The sequence below is a fragment of the Neolamprologus multifasciatus genome, unplaced genomic scaffold (assembly GCF_963576455.1).
Source record: "Neolamprologus multifasciatus unplaced genomic scaffold, fNeoMul1.2 scaffold_10, whole genome shotgun sequence".
NCBI lineage: Eukaryota > Metazoa > Chordata > Actinopteri > Cichliformes > Cichlidae > Neolamprologus > Neolamprologus multifasciatus.
The window spans coordinates 1-13,615 of NW_028181985.1; the positions used below are offsets into that span (position 1 = coordinate 1).

General features: G+C 41.5%; 1 long non-coding RNA gene across 3 annotated transcripts; it reads left to right on the forward strand.

The window, feature by feature from the left end:
* The first annotated feature begins 1,220 nt into the window (after positions 1–1,220).
* On the forward strand, positions 1,221–5,750 carry LOC146490350 (uncharacterized). 3 transcript variants are annotated; one of them, XR_014872805.1, is made up of 3 exons: positions 1,221–1,602; positions 2,788–5,180; positions 5,279–5,750. It is a non-coding gene; the product is annotated as an uncharacterized LOC146490350 (long non-coding RNA). The 3 variants fall into 3 exon arrangements; XR_014872804.1 differs by having other exon boundaries at positions 2,788–3,688; positions 4,044–5,750; XR_014872806.1 differs by having other exon boundaries at positions 2,788–3,488; positions 3,608–5,750.
* Positions 5,751–13,615: the final 7,865 nt, after the last annotated feature.

Sequence of the window (13,615 nt, forward strand, 5' to 3'; positions counted from 1 at the left end):
AATAGGCGCAAACTGCTTTAGCAGGGTTTCTGCTGTTCTACAGCCAGGCTGACAGATGGTTTATTCACAGGGGTGCACATAAGTGGTCCGTAGGTGCGCATTCGCTGTCAAAATAAAAGAGGCGCACCAGATAAGAAGTTGCAACAGGCGTTTGCGTCCATATAAAAGGCTGTTTTTGTCCACTAGAGTGGGATTTTCACAGCATATTCTGCACTCACATCTCTGTGCGTTCATCGTTTGTTTGAAGCCAGCTCACCTCCTGCAACCACTTTTCCGAGAATACGCGCTTCTTTTGCGGTTCCTGCTGACATTTCTTTGGAGGTGGAGGAACACCAAAGTAATTGCTTAAAGGAGCTTCTTCAACATCTTTAGAGTTCTAAACAAATGTCTGTCCTCCTCCAGAAAATCTTATGTACGCAAACACGCGTCTCATTTTGACAGCCTATGCGCACCTGAGGACCACTTATGTGCACCCCTGTTATTCATCATCCAAACATACTGGACATCTTGTAAAAGACAACTTTGAAAATCCTTCAGAAAGAACTTTTTACAAACAGTTATCTGTTTGTAAAGGGAGTGCAAACAGGTTGCACTCCCTTCATCGTGGAACTTCACCTGCCTGCCTCCCTGCCAGGTCCGTTTGCGTTTAGGTCAAAAAATCCTTGCAACAGTACACATACAGAAGGTGAAAAGCTGGATTTATGCACACAGCGCTGCTGCTGTCTTCAGCAGGAGCAAATAGAAAATTGTACTGAGTAGTCAGTATAAGCTTTTAGTGATATAAGTTTATTGATGATAGAATACTGCATGATGACCTTTTTCTTGTTTAGAACTGATTGTTCTTTATGAAACGTGTTCGGATATTTGTATCTGAATCTTTCTACAGCGATAGTGAGAAGTTGAACAAGCTGTTCTGACCTTGCACACACACACACACACACACACAATCACATACGCACATGCTCATGTCACTGAACGAATGTATTCATTTCTCTTGTATAAATAAAGAACGCAGACGGTGACAGAGCACAAGCCCGTGAGTGTCTCTTATATAATAAGTGTCTCTTATTTAATCTATATCTGTGGGCCAGTCGGCCTCTTGTGTAAAGGACACAGTGATGCTGAAGTCAGAAGCTGTGGTCAGTTCAGTCAGCCCAGGTTTCAGTATTCATGACATGCCTGAGGTCAAATTTGACCTCACTCCCCCTTAGTCAAAGAAATAATGAAAGCGCATGAAAAAACACCTGACTTAACTCTCTGTGCTTGCATTGAGATGGCTCTCAGGAAGGGATCAGTGCAGCACTGTCCCAGTGACAGTGATGTAAGCTGCTCATCATTGGTTATGGGTCAACAACTGCGCCAAAGGCTAATTACCACCTCCATTCCTGAAAAGCAGGAAATATATGAATGATTTTGAGAATATATGTATTCTGCCCGTTCCATTATTTTATGATACAGGCATTCATGAACCCTGTCTGTGTCTATCCTATGAATTCTAGCCAAAAGCACCTGAGAACATGCACATGATGCGGTGAGCAACCAGTGTGCAGAGCACAGCGATGAAGACAGAGTGGAGCAAGTTTCAAGCTTCTGACGCTCCAGGTAACTGCACACAGATAACCTGAGACATGTGTGAAGCTTTCAGTGGGTCTGTGTGATGGTTTATTGGGTAGAAACAGGCTCCAAACCACAACTGTTTCATACAATTATATTTGGCCCCCGAGATAAGTTTTACAGCTTTCCTAGTGATAAAAACCTCCTTTATTGTAATTCATGCTACTGTTGGGATTAAATGATTTGAAGTGCCTCAATTCTGCCATATAACCATATAGTGTAGTATTAACTGGACACGGCCCTGAAAAATAAAGGCATTAGACCAAGTGTCCCTGGAAGTCAAACGCTGCAGACTCTCACTCACGCTTGCCTGGGAAAAAGTAGATAAGACGGGACCATCTCTGGTGGAAAGTTACTGACACACTGTTTAGACTAGAGTGAGAGAGCTTCTGTAATAAAACTGTCAGGGGCGCAGCAGCATTTTGAGATCAACGTGTCGTGCAGGACGCATCTCCCTCCTAGAAGTAATAAAGAGTTAAATGGTCTACTGAGCAGTGTTTTGTCTTCCATCGGATGCCTCGGAGGAATCAAAGGAACTCGGTGAAGTGTTGATATTTAACACTACACAAAATCATCAAGCAAATGACAATTAAATGACAGAAAGTTTTTACTACAGAAATTTCTGTGACTACAGTTTAAAAAACCAAAGGAAAAAACTGCAGTGTGAGCAATGAGCTGTCAGGGCTTTTTTCTGTAATTTTACACATTTATTTCTTACGATTTAAGCACAAAGAGCCGTAACAACAGATTTCTGTCTTTGTCACAGCAGCTTTTTCTTTATCATGTAGAGTTAAATATGTCACTTCTTTACACAGTAAGGGGAGTTTCACTGGTCCGGCATACAGTGGGCTGTATGTGGCCCGCTATGTAAAATGAGTCTAAATCTTCATGGTCTGAGAGATGTAGCCCACAAGAATGACTGAGGAATCAGGGCTGGGAGGAAATCGGCCCTGGCAGTTTTGGTCTAGGTGGCCGATCACGATCGCTCCAGAAAAAGAAAGAAATATATAATAAATAAAATAACATACAGTGGTGTGAAAAAGTGTCCCACTTAAATGTTTCAGATCATCACATTTAAATATTACACAACAACAACAACACAAGTAAACACAAAATGCTCTTTCTAAATGAAAGTGTTTATTATTAAGATAAATTAACTGTGGCGTGTCACAGACCAGAAGATCCTCCAAAGCCAGACATCATGCCAGCATCCTAAGAGATTCAGAAACGAATGAATTGAGATCTGTCAGTGTGGACAGGGTTATAAAGCCATGTCTAAAGCTATGGGACTCCACCAAACCACAGAGAGAGTCATTATCCACAAATGGAAAACATGGAACAGAGGTGAACCTTCCTCGGAGCGGCCGGGCATCCAGCCACGACGCATCCAAGAGGTCAGCAAACAGCCCAGAACAAAGAGCTGCACGACTCACTCGCCTCAGTTAAGGTTCATCACAAAGGGGAAGTAACAAAGTACAAATACTTTGTACTCTACTATACTAAAGTAGAACTTTCAGGTATCTGTGCTTTACTGGAGTACTTTTTACTTTTCCTCATTACATTTTAAACAAATAACTGTACTTTGGACTTCTTACATTTTCTTGTTACTTTTGGTTCAACAAATTTGCAGAGAGTTATTGTTTCTGTCACTCTGAGCGTACAGCCCTCTTTGAAATAATCACCAGGGGACGTCACATACAAAGAGATGACGTGTGCCACAGTAACAGGTCCAAGTGGGCCGCTGTGTGGTTTGGTTTCTTTGGCACAGCTCTGGAACGACTGCAGGTGTCCATAAGTTGTGGCCGCGGTACTTCAGCATCTAATGAGCCCTACAGAAGACGATCGAGCATAAAGGGAGTAACATGTTGTTGCAGGTAATTTCAACTGCAACGTTTCTATCAGCCCAACAAACAACAGCAAACACACAAGCTGTTGTTGTGCAGTTTGTCTCACAGTGTGTTGCAGCTAAAGGTCCAGCTGTTGTATTTCACAGGGACAGAAACGAGTTTGAGATAACTTCACTCAGAGATGGAGAAAGAATACAGGACAGGAAGAGGAGAGCTTATATTTAAAGGTAAGGACTGCTCAGTGGCATTTGATAGAAACTGAAAGCTTCCATGGAAGTCCTCATGTTCTCATATTGTGAAACACGCTGCAAAGCAAACTGTGTTACTTAAAGAGCACATGAAAGTCCTCTGCAGGTTAGTGCAGGATTATCAGGTTAGTTTACAGTAAAGAACTGTGTGCGACTGACGCACAATGGCTGTGGTGCTCGTGGTCTGTTACATCAAGAGTAACAGAGATGAATATGAATTTCAGCTTAAATGTAGAAAAAAGACGGTGTAAACAGCGTCCTGTCAGTGTAGAGGCTGGAAATCAGCCAGGACAGCTCATGAAATACCTGCTGATTATCATCTTGTTGATTTCAGTTTCTACAAAGAGCCACTACAGCTGATTTTAGCTTCCCCCACCTGCTAAATCACACTGTAAGATGGAAACCCTGCTGAGCAAAAGGAACAAAGGCTGCTCTCAGTTCTGCCAGAAAGCATCTCCATGATCCCCGAGACTTTTGGGAAAATACTCTGTGGCCTGTTGAACTGTCTCTGCTGCTCGTCTGCAGAAGAGTATCTCAGCCTTCCACACAGTGAGCCTTTTCTCCTCATTCAGATTGTATCATGGACTTAAGATCTGTTGTTTGATCTTTTCCTTCCACCTCTCTGGTTTATTCTCACTGATCTCACTTGCTGCAGTGACTACAATAAAAACATCCTGTTTGTGGAACAGCACATATGTGTCTGATCACTCTGCACTGCACGCTCAATACAAATCTCACCGCCAGGAAGGACCTCAGTCACAAAGAGAAAACCTCAACACATAATATACACAAATCCCAGCTGTCATAATGTGCACCAAAAAGGGATTAATCCTGTTTTTTCTCAGTCCTTGCAGCGCTTTCTGTCACCTAGAGCCAGTTAATGTCTCCAGACCAGCCCTAAAGACGTGAAAATGAATCCACTGTGAGTGAACACATGTCATTGTTTTAAGCCCCACAGATACAATCATAGTCTAACTGTACAATGCAATGTAGTCCAAATAATCCAGCACATATACAGCAGTGAAGAGACAGAGGGGTGAGTGAGCAGGGACCTTTCACAATGCTGCATTTTAGTTTTTACCTTTGGCAGAATCGCACTCTTACTTTTCTGTGTTCGTGTATTTGAAGTGAAATTAAAGCTAATTAGAGCTTAATGGCAAGAAAGCAAAAGTGGAAAGTGCTAAAAATAGAGAATTATCCTTTTAAGTGAATCTAAATCTTTCCCTTCCTCTGTCTAAAAGAAGCTTCATCTCCTCTCTCTGTTTATACCAACTCTACTGTCTGACTGGCTTTTGGAGACTCAGATTTGAAGCCAAACAGAAAAATCGATGTTTTCACTGAATGTTTTCTAACAGTAAATATTTGTCAAACATTTGTTCCCAGTTTCTGTCTTTCCATGTGTTGTCCCTTAATCTGAACTGGAACCCAATGAAGCAGAGTGTGATCACCTCCTACGAGCCATCCTGTCACAGTGAGTGGAAGCTGCAGTATCAGATACTGGCTCTTTGTCATTTACAATGTGAGCTGTTCATGGTGGCCTAAACAAACTGTGTGCTCCTGTTGTTAAAGGGAATCATCCTGCGAAGCCACAAGTCAGCGTCACCTCTGTTTCCTGCTTGTCCAAAGTGAACAGTCATGAAAAGATCAATTCATACAGAAGTGAAGTGCAGTGGAAGCAGCTAGAGCAGGGTGACCAAAAGTATTTATCATGATATACATTTGAAAATTTGTGATAACGATATAACTGACATGAGACAAAATACTTTACAACTCCACAACTTTATTAGTGTAAAAAACCATCAATGTATTTTCACTTCAACAAGCAGCTGTTTTTATCTGCATTAAAGTTACATAATCATGTAACAGTGCAAATTCCTCGCTGACAGTTTAACCAAAAGGCATTTCCAGTGGAAACTGGCCCACATATCCTCAGCATAACCATGTATAATATCCACAAAACTTAAAAAGAGGTTAAACACACACAATACGGTAATATTATGTTGAAGCACAGTACGTATCACTCCGCGAGGCTCCGCCTACGATCGCCTGTAATGCTCCAACAATCCATCAAGCGGTGCGGCTTCGTAGCTTAGCAAAGTCGTCCTGAAACATTTGACAGATTTTCGAGCGCCGTGCACATAAAATCGTCTCGAGGTCAGTAAACACAACCAGAGTTCATACATAAGGCACACGGGATTATAAGGGGCTCTGTCGACTTTCAGAAAAATCAAAGGATTGATTTTAAGTGTGCCGTATTTTCCAAACAACACGGTAATAACGACGGCCCGCTAGCATGCTCTACCAAAAATAGTGCTTTGTTGTGTATCTGACGGACGAAAGCCAAACCAGTTCCACACCAGTGAAGCTGCAGCATTTTTACAAACCAGTTCCGGTTCATCTGTTTCATTCAACGATCTGCTTTCGCTCTTCTCATTCTCCGTCGCTGCCATGCTTTTTCCGCCGTGTGCGTATGAAAACAAAGGCACTGCGCATGCACGTTTTACCCATATTCTATCACCATATCTCATTTTCTTATCGTTGCCCAACATTATACCGGTATTACCGTGAACGGTATGATATGGCCCAGCCCTAGAAGCAGCAGGATCAGTCATGGACGCACGAGTTTGTTTGTTTTGTGGCACCAAAAGGGAGCCTGTAGTGACTGGAGCCCCACTGGATCATCACCAGTAGGAAGAAGAAAAAACAACCACGTGGAACATTTTTGTAGAATCGTTGCAAATTTTCCAGCACACACTGGATGTGATCTGGGAATGTAGTTTCTTGCAACGTGTACTCAGATATTTCTGCAATACTTATGTAAGAATGCTGTTTGTTGACTTCAGCTCAGCATTCAGTACAGTCATTCCCTCCAAGCTGATCACCAAACTTGTGGCTCTTAGACTCAGCAACTCCATCTGGATCATGGACTTTCTGACCAACAGACCCCAGCATGTTAGGTCAGGCCATAACTGCTCTACCACCATCACACTCAACACTGCACTCCACAGGCTGTGTGCTGAGTTCCTCTATGACTGCAGACCTGGGTATGGATCCAACTCCATCATCCAGTCTGCAGATGACACCACGGTGACCGTCTCATCAGAGACAACGATGAGTCTGCTACAGGTAAAGCACCTAGCTGTGTGGTCTGACAATAACCTGCTCCTGAGTGCCAGCAAAACCAAAGAGCTCAATGTGGACTTCAGGAGGGAGAACAGAGACCCCCATGTCCCCATCTACATAAATGGCACAGCTGTTGAACGGGTCTCCAACTTCAAGTTCTTGGGGACCCACATCTCTGAGAATCTGTCCTGGTCAACTAACACCTCCAGCCTGGTCAAGAAGGCCCATCAGCGCCTCTTTTTCTTTAGGACCCTGAAGAAGAACCACCTGTCTGCTGACATACTGGTTAACTTCTACCACTATGTGATAGAGAGCATCCTGACCAACTGTGTCACAGTCTGGTGTGGGAACTGCTCTGCTGCTGACCGCAAGGCACAGCAGCGGGTGGTGAAAGCCGCCCAACGCATCACGGGGACTCCGCTTCCTGCCATTGAGGATGTCCACAGGAAGAGATGTCTATGCCGAGCACGCATCATTCCCGGGGACTCCTCTCATCCTGCCAATAAACTCTTGTCTCCTCCAGAAGGTGCTACAGGAGCCTTCAGACTAAAGCCAGCAGGTTTAGGAAGAGCTCCTCCCCCACAGCTGTCACCCTACTGAACTCAGCCCCCGCTGAGCCTTTCCATCCACACTCACTGAACCCTTCTACACTCCTCCTCCCAGTGACCATGATCATTCTCAACATTCACCACATGCTCACATCGGTTACTGCTGTAGTTTTAGGACACTGACAGAGTCTCTGTTATAGTGACTATTATAGTCTGTTCAGAGAGCTATGCTTCCACTGCTGTAGATATATTCATAGCACTCTGTAGATCTGTTTACCTCACACCGCTACATCTGTATATATGTAGCACATCTGTATATTTGTTCACAGTACACCTGTATATCTGCCCACCTGTACAGCAATATTGAACATCTGTATGCTGTACATTTGTCTGTAGTTCAGCTGTATGTTTGGTCTCTCTGTTCATAACTATTTCACCATTTATACTACCCTTATCTGTATATATCAGTGCATCTGTATATTTGCTCTTATTGCACTTACTGATAAGATGCAAACTGTATTTTGTTACCCTGTATTTAGACATGCATGACAGTAAAGTGGAATTCTAAATCCTAAACATTTCAACAAAAAAATCACAGCTACAGTTTTTAGAAGTGATTTTTAGAAGGCCAGTAAAGAGAGCATGGAGACAGATGGAGGATCCAAATCCACTGAATCTACACGCTTCCTGTTTCCACCTCATCCTTCCAGTGCTCTACTATACTCTGCTCTCTGCCTTTGAACTTGCCTGGGCCAGGTCTGAGTCCAGCTTTGCCAGGTCACATGACACAGGGGTGTGGTCTGATGTCAGCAGGCAGGTCAGTGGAGCCCTCTGGTGATGGATTTATGGCAGTGAAACAGGAGGAGGCCTGAGAACAGACAGCAGGCTTAACAGGACAAAGTAGCATGTAGTACTTGAAGGAGTCATCACAGCCAATCAGCTCTCAGGAAAATGGAACATCACATACATTTTCTCTTCTTTGATTTTCATCAGTGTATTTTTCTGTCAATATTTCTGCCTGATCAGAAGCTCATAGGCACTTCCTGTCACTCTACAATCAAATAATGTAAAGGCTGCCCTCTCTGCCCTCCCACTAGCTGACCTAGCTGACACAAGTAAACTGTGCTAAGATGCCCTACAAGGTTCTTGGCCACATACATATAGATATACTTGGCTGTAGAAATCCTGCCATGAAGCTCCCAGCGCACATTTTTGATGCTTCTGTCTGTGGCAGAGGAGGTTTGGAGCTCTGCAGAGTCTTGGCGACTTACTGACTATGCACCCCTACCCACATGTATGATTTAGATTTAGACTTATGTGGCAGCTATTCACTGGCCTGACAAAGTTATTTTAAATGATATCATGTCATGAATAACACAAGTTATTTTCCATGAAAACTAAAAGTGGTGAAATTCTCCAAAAACGAATGAGACGTGATGTAATTTGACATGTTTTGTTGTTTTGTGTGTGTGTTTGTCTGTGTGAAGTTTCGATGTGTATTGTTATGAAATAAATATATATTCTTAATTTTTGTTTTATAGAGGCCAGACTAGGAGAACGCCAGTTTGAGCACAATGTCACAGAGTACTGACAGGAAACTGCTTTTGCAGAGAACAGGAAGTTTTAGTGCAGAGCTGCACAGGCGTATTAATAAAATACAGGAAACCAGACAAAAAGCAGAACTAAGTAAACTGTGTGTCGCTGTGACGCAGTGCAGAAATATATATACGGATTTAGCTGGCAAAGAATTCAGCCCTGAGCTTGTGTGTTCGTGTGGCGGGTCTCCATTTTGCAAAAATAAAGATCATTTTTTGAGCTTGACCACTCTGAGTCCAGTCTTTCTCTGTCGCCAAAGAAATTCAAAAGAACGGAATTTAATAATATCTGAAAAGCACAATTTTGAAAACACTGGAAAGACCTCAAGACATTTTTCCTTTACCTTCTATGTAAACAAAAATTTCCACCAAGGCTTTTCAGTGTGAAATTTAGCGTGTAGAGAAAATACCTGTGCCAGGTTGGCTCCATCTAGTGGTGAACATTGCTTTACCACTACATCAGGTGAGTTTTTCTCTGTGCACAGTGACACAAAACTCATTTAACAACATAAACTATTAAAAAAATGATGCAGGCAGATCAAGGCAATGTTACAGATTCAGTAAGAACAGAAGTTTATTCCTTCAAATATGCAGGGCGTCACACTAACACAGCTGCTTATGTCCAGCATCGCTCTGTTATTATCAATTTGATTCAAACGTGTCCAGTTTATTGTCTTAAACTGGCATTAAAGCTTCAGTGAACTAAAGTGGTCCCTCTGAGTCAGCACCCAGAAAGCTCGTCTCTTTGAAAAATGTGGCCATAAATACGAGCGCTGCTGGGATCTTAAAACGCTGGGGCTAAATCCACACCTGAAATCTTTGTTTCACTCAGTAACAGCAGCTTTTTAATATTATTGACTATATGTTATAGTCAATAATATTACAATTACAGTTACAATTAGAATGCAGTCAGCATGTGCCAAACAAACTCCCCCCAAATCGATCATGTTTGATATGATGATGACGTTTTTAACATCTTATTTATCAACTTATTTAATACACTGTATCAATCAATTATTAAACAAATATCAGGCTGTAGAAAAGCCAATAATAATGCACCGAGCACGTTCATGCCATAACAGCTAAATGGCCATCAAAGAAAACCCTGAATGCCTAATACAGGACAGGCCAACAGTTAATGCAGCCACAGATGGACATCAGTCAGCTTTCTGCACTTTCCACCTGATCACATCTGTCCTCAAAGTCACGTCACTTCCTCTGTGGTTCATTTATGTTTACTTTTACATTTGCAGTGACAATAACTTTAGTGACATAGTGCACACATTATTTCCTATGGACTGCTGGGTTATCTTGGTTTATTTAAGTTAGTATTTTTAAAGGTGAAGTCAGTCATTTTTAGGTTATTTGATAGAAAAAAGGATCTTGTACTCATAAACAAACATAGAATAGTGGATACAAATGACACATTGTTAAATGTGTCATTGGTCACTGCTTACTTTCCTCATTATTTAAGCATTACTCATCCTTAGTATGTCATTTATGAATACAGATATACGTTCTTAGAAAGAACCACTTCTGAGCCTGATCTCCTTACTCCAAGGAGCTTTTGTGAGTTATCATTGTGCCAGAGGAGGAGGGCATCCACTACTTCTCCAAACAACTTCCCCAAACCAAAGCACAAATAAAACAATAAGTAAAACAGGCTGTTCTAAAGTATGATTAAAGTTCAGCCTCATTAATATAAATGTCACTGACAGTTGCTAATATATTGGAAAAGCAAAATACTTACTGATGTCTTTCTGTCCAACAACAGGAGTGCTGGTCCCGAGCCTCAAAGACAGTAAGAAGCAAGCAGAGGGAGAAAAAGCAGAACAGTTTTCAGAAACTGATTTGATCCTTAATGGCTGTGCAATCATTGTAACATAGAGATTGCTTGTGTTGTTAAATAAAGGCTAGATTTGACATTAATAGATGCCACAGATGTTCAAAAGCTGCCACAAAGCATGAACAACAAATGGACGTCTCCTGCACCTCCCGAAGAATTTTGTCTGGGCTCTTATCTCACTTTTTTATTTCAAACAATCAACAGAAAATTTCACAGACATAGTTTTATGTAAGGTTTTTAAGGCTGTGGTGTTAATTTTGAAGTAACATGAGCCCAGCGGCAGCAGCAACGCTAGGCTAACACTAACTAGCTAGCAAGATTATAATCCCGGTGCTAAACTAAGAGAAGCCACAAAATCAGTTTGAATAAGAGTAAACATTTACTCACCAAGTCAGTGTATCAGGTAAAGATCCACAGCAATGACAATAATATCTTGAGCTGACGCTTCTCCAGGTTTGCTCAACATATTCCATAACAAATGCTGGCACCGTGAACATGCGGACTGAGAAGCTTAATGTGTACTTTGTAAAAACCATGAGAAAAAAAGCTGGCTGAAGAAGAAAAGATAAATGGCCTTTTTTTCAAGCCTTCTCTCGGCCGGCCGTTTGGCCTATGACATGTGGCGGAAGCCCCTGGTACAGGGCACCGCCAGTTCGATCCCCTCACGAACTCAGTGGCTACGGCCCTCGCTTGGGGGGCGGGGAGACACGCACTCGTGTTTCCTTTATGCTTTTTCCTGCTCTCGCCAAGTCCTCCGCCCGCTCTACATCTCTCTTATTACCTTTTATTACCCGAAGAAAATCACAATCACGCTTACACTCATGCCTTTGCCTTTCACCACTTCAAAACTGCGCCTACTTCAATATTACCTTCATTCGCTCTCTTTGCTTTTCGCCTTTCTTTCTCACTACACTAAGTACAGTTTTTTAACGCTGTGTATTCACTCTTGCTAAGTACATGTGAACAGATCTTGAATAAAAACAACAAAACAAAACATACTTTTCTGTTTTCTGCTTCTTGCTTGTAGGTGTCAGGATTAATTAAGTGAAGTCAAATTTCCAGACAGTTGGTATTTAAGCTGATTTATGACACTGATGCATCTTAATGTGCAAGTGGGATAATGTGTGACTCTCCTTGTTGACCCCTGTGAGAACAGAGTGGGTTATTATGGAAAAGGGACATAAATCTGTGGGTACAGTCACAGTGTGGTTACTAAGCTGACTATGAGCAAGTCCCTTAAATAGAACAGATTAGAAGCAGATTAGATTTAGGTAAAATGATTACATCTCTTCTCCTCCTCACTATTTAAAGGAACAAGGATGTTAAGGGTTTTAAGGGTCATGAAAATGGGGGACAAACAGAAATAATAAATATCTCATCTATTCCTCAAAGTTTATAGCAAGGTGTTTAAAAATAAGGACTAATATCAAAATGCAAACATGCAACTTTAACTTTTGGCACACTTTACAATATAGATACTATTAAATGCAAATGGATTAGAGTAAAACTTTAATGTTCCTGCGGGACAGTTTACAGACAGACGTCCAGCTCCAACACATCAAACACGGATCTCCTGCATTATTGGATTATGTTATATAAAATGCTGCTACTAAACCAGTCACATAAAAATCATAAATGAATTAGTGGCTAACCTCCAAATATTCTCATTGTTGGCGGGTGGTGTTTTTTAAATTAGAGCTGTAAAATGTAGAAAGCCATGAAAAAGAACAGGTAGTTGGTAAAACATCTCAATCTTATTCCCAGGGTGCCAAGTACATGTATGAAAGCTATGGGCATTTACCTTATGAGCCCTTTGGTGTTGGTGTCACATAGCTGCATTAAAATGCTCCAAAAGGCTCAAACAGGGTCTGTGTTCTCTTTCTTCATATATGTACATCATAACCATTGGGTACATGTCATTTTATGAGGGTCGTCTTCTTCCTCTTTCTGTTGCTCTCATACACTATAGTGGATCATCTGCCTCCATCTCACCTTGTCCCTACCATTGTCCTCTGTCATACCAACCCCCATGTCCTCCTTCATTAGATCCATGAACTTCCCTCGAGGTCTTCCTCTTTTCCTCCTGTCTGGCAGCTCCATCTTCACCATCCTTTGTCCAATATGTCCATTATCCTCCTCTGCACATGTACAAACCACCTCAGACTTACCTCTCTAGCTTTGTCTCCAGACTGATCAATTTGAACTGTCCCTCTAATGCTCTAATTTTTCTAGTTATGTCCATTCTGGTCACTCTCAATTGAAACAGTAACATTTTCAGTTCTGCCACACCAGCTCTGATCTCCTGACTGCCAAACTTCTGACCAATCCCATCCTCCAACAGCCTAATGTGGACATATAGATCTGTTAACTCTCCAAGTCTAATAATGCTTTGATCAGAGTATTACAGCAAAGGTTTATGTGAAACCAGCAATTATCATGGGAACGTCTATACACATTATATATATATATATATATATATATATATTTTTTTTTTTCTTTGATATATATATATTTTTTTTCTTTGATATATATATATATATATATATATATATATATATATATATATATATATATATATATATGTGTGTGTGTGTGTATGTATGTGTGTATGTATGTGTGTATGTATGTATGTTATGAACAGCTGATCGGATCGGCAAAGCGTGTTTCTGGAATATTATGTTTTTGTTGCTGCAAGTTAAATAACTCATGAAAGGATAACCAAGCACACCATTGGGCAGAGAGAGTGTTCGCCCGTGGCGCCAAACAGGCTAGGACCGCCACTGTCCCTGATAGT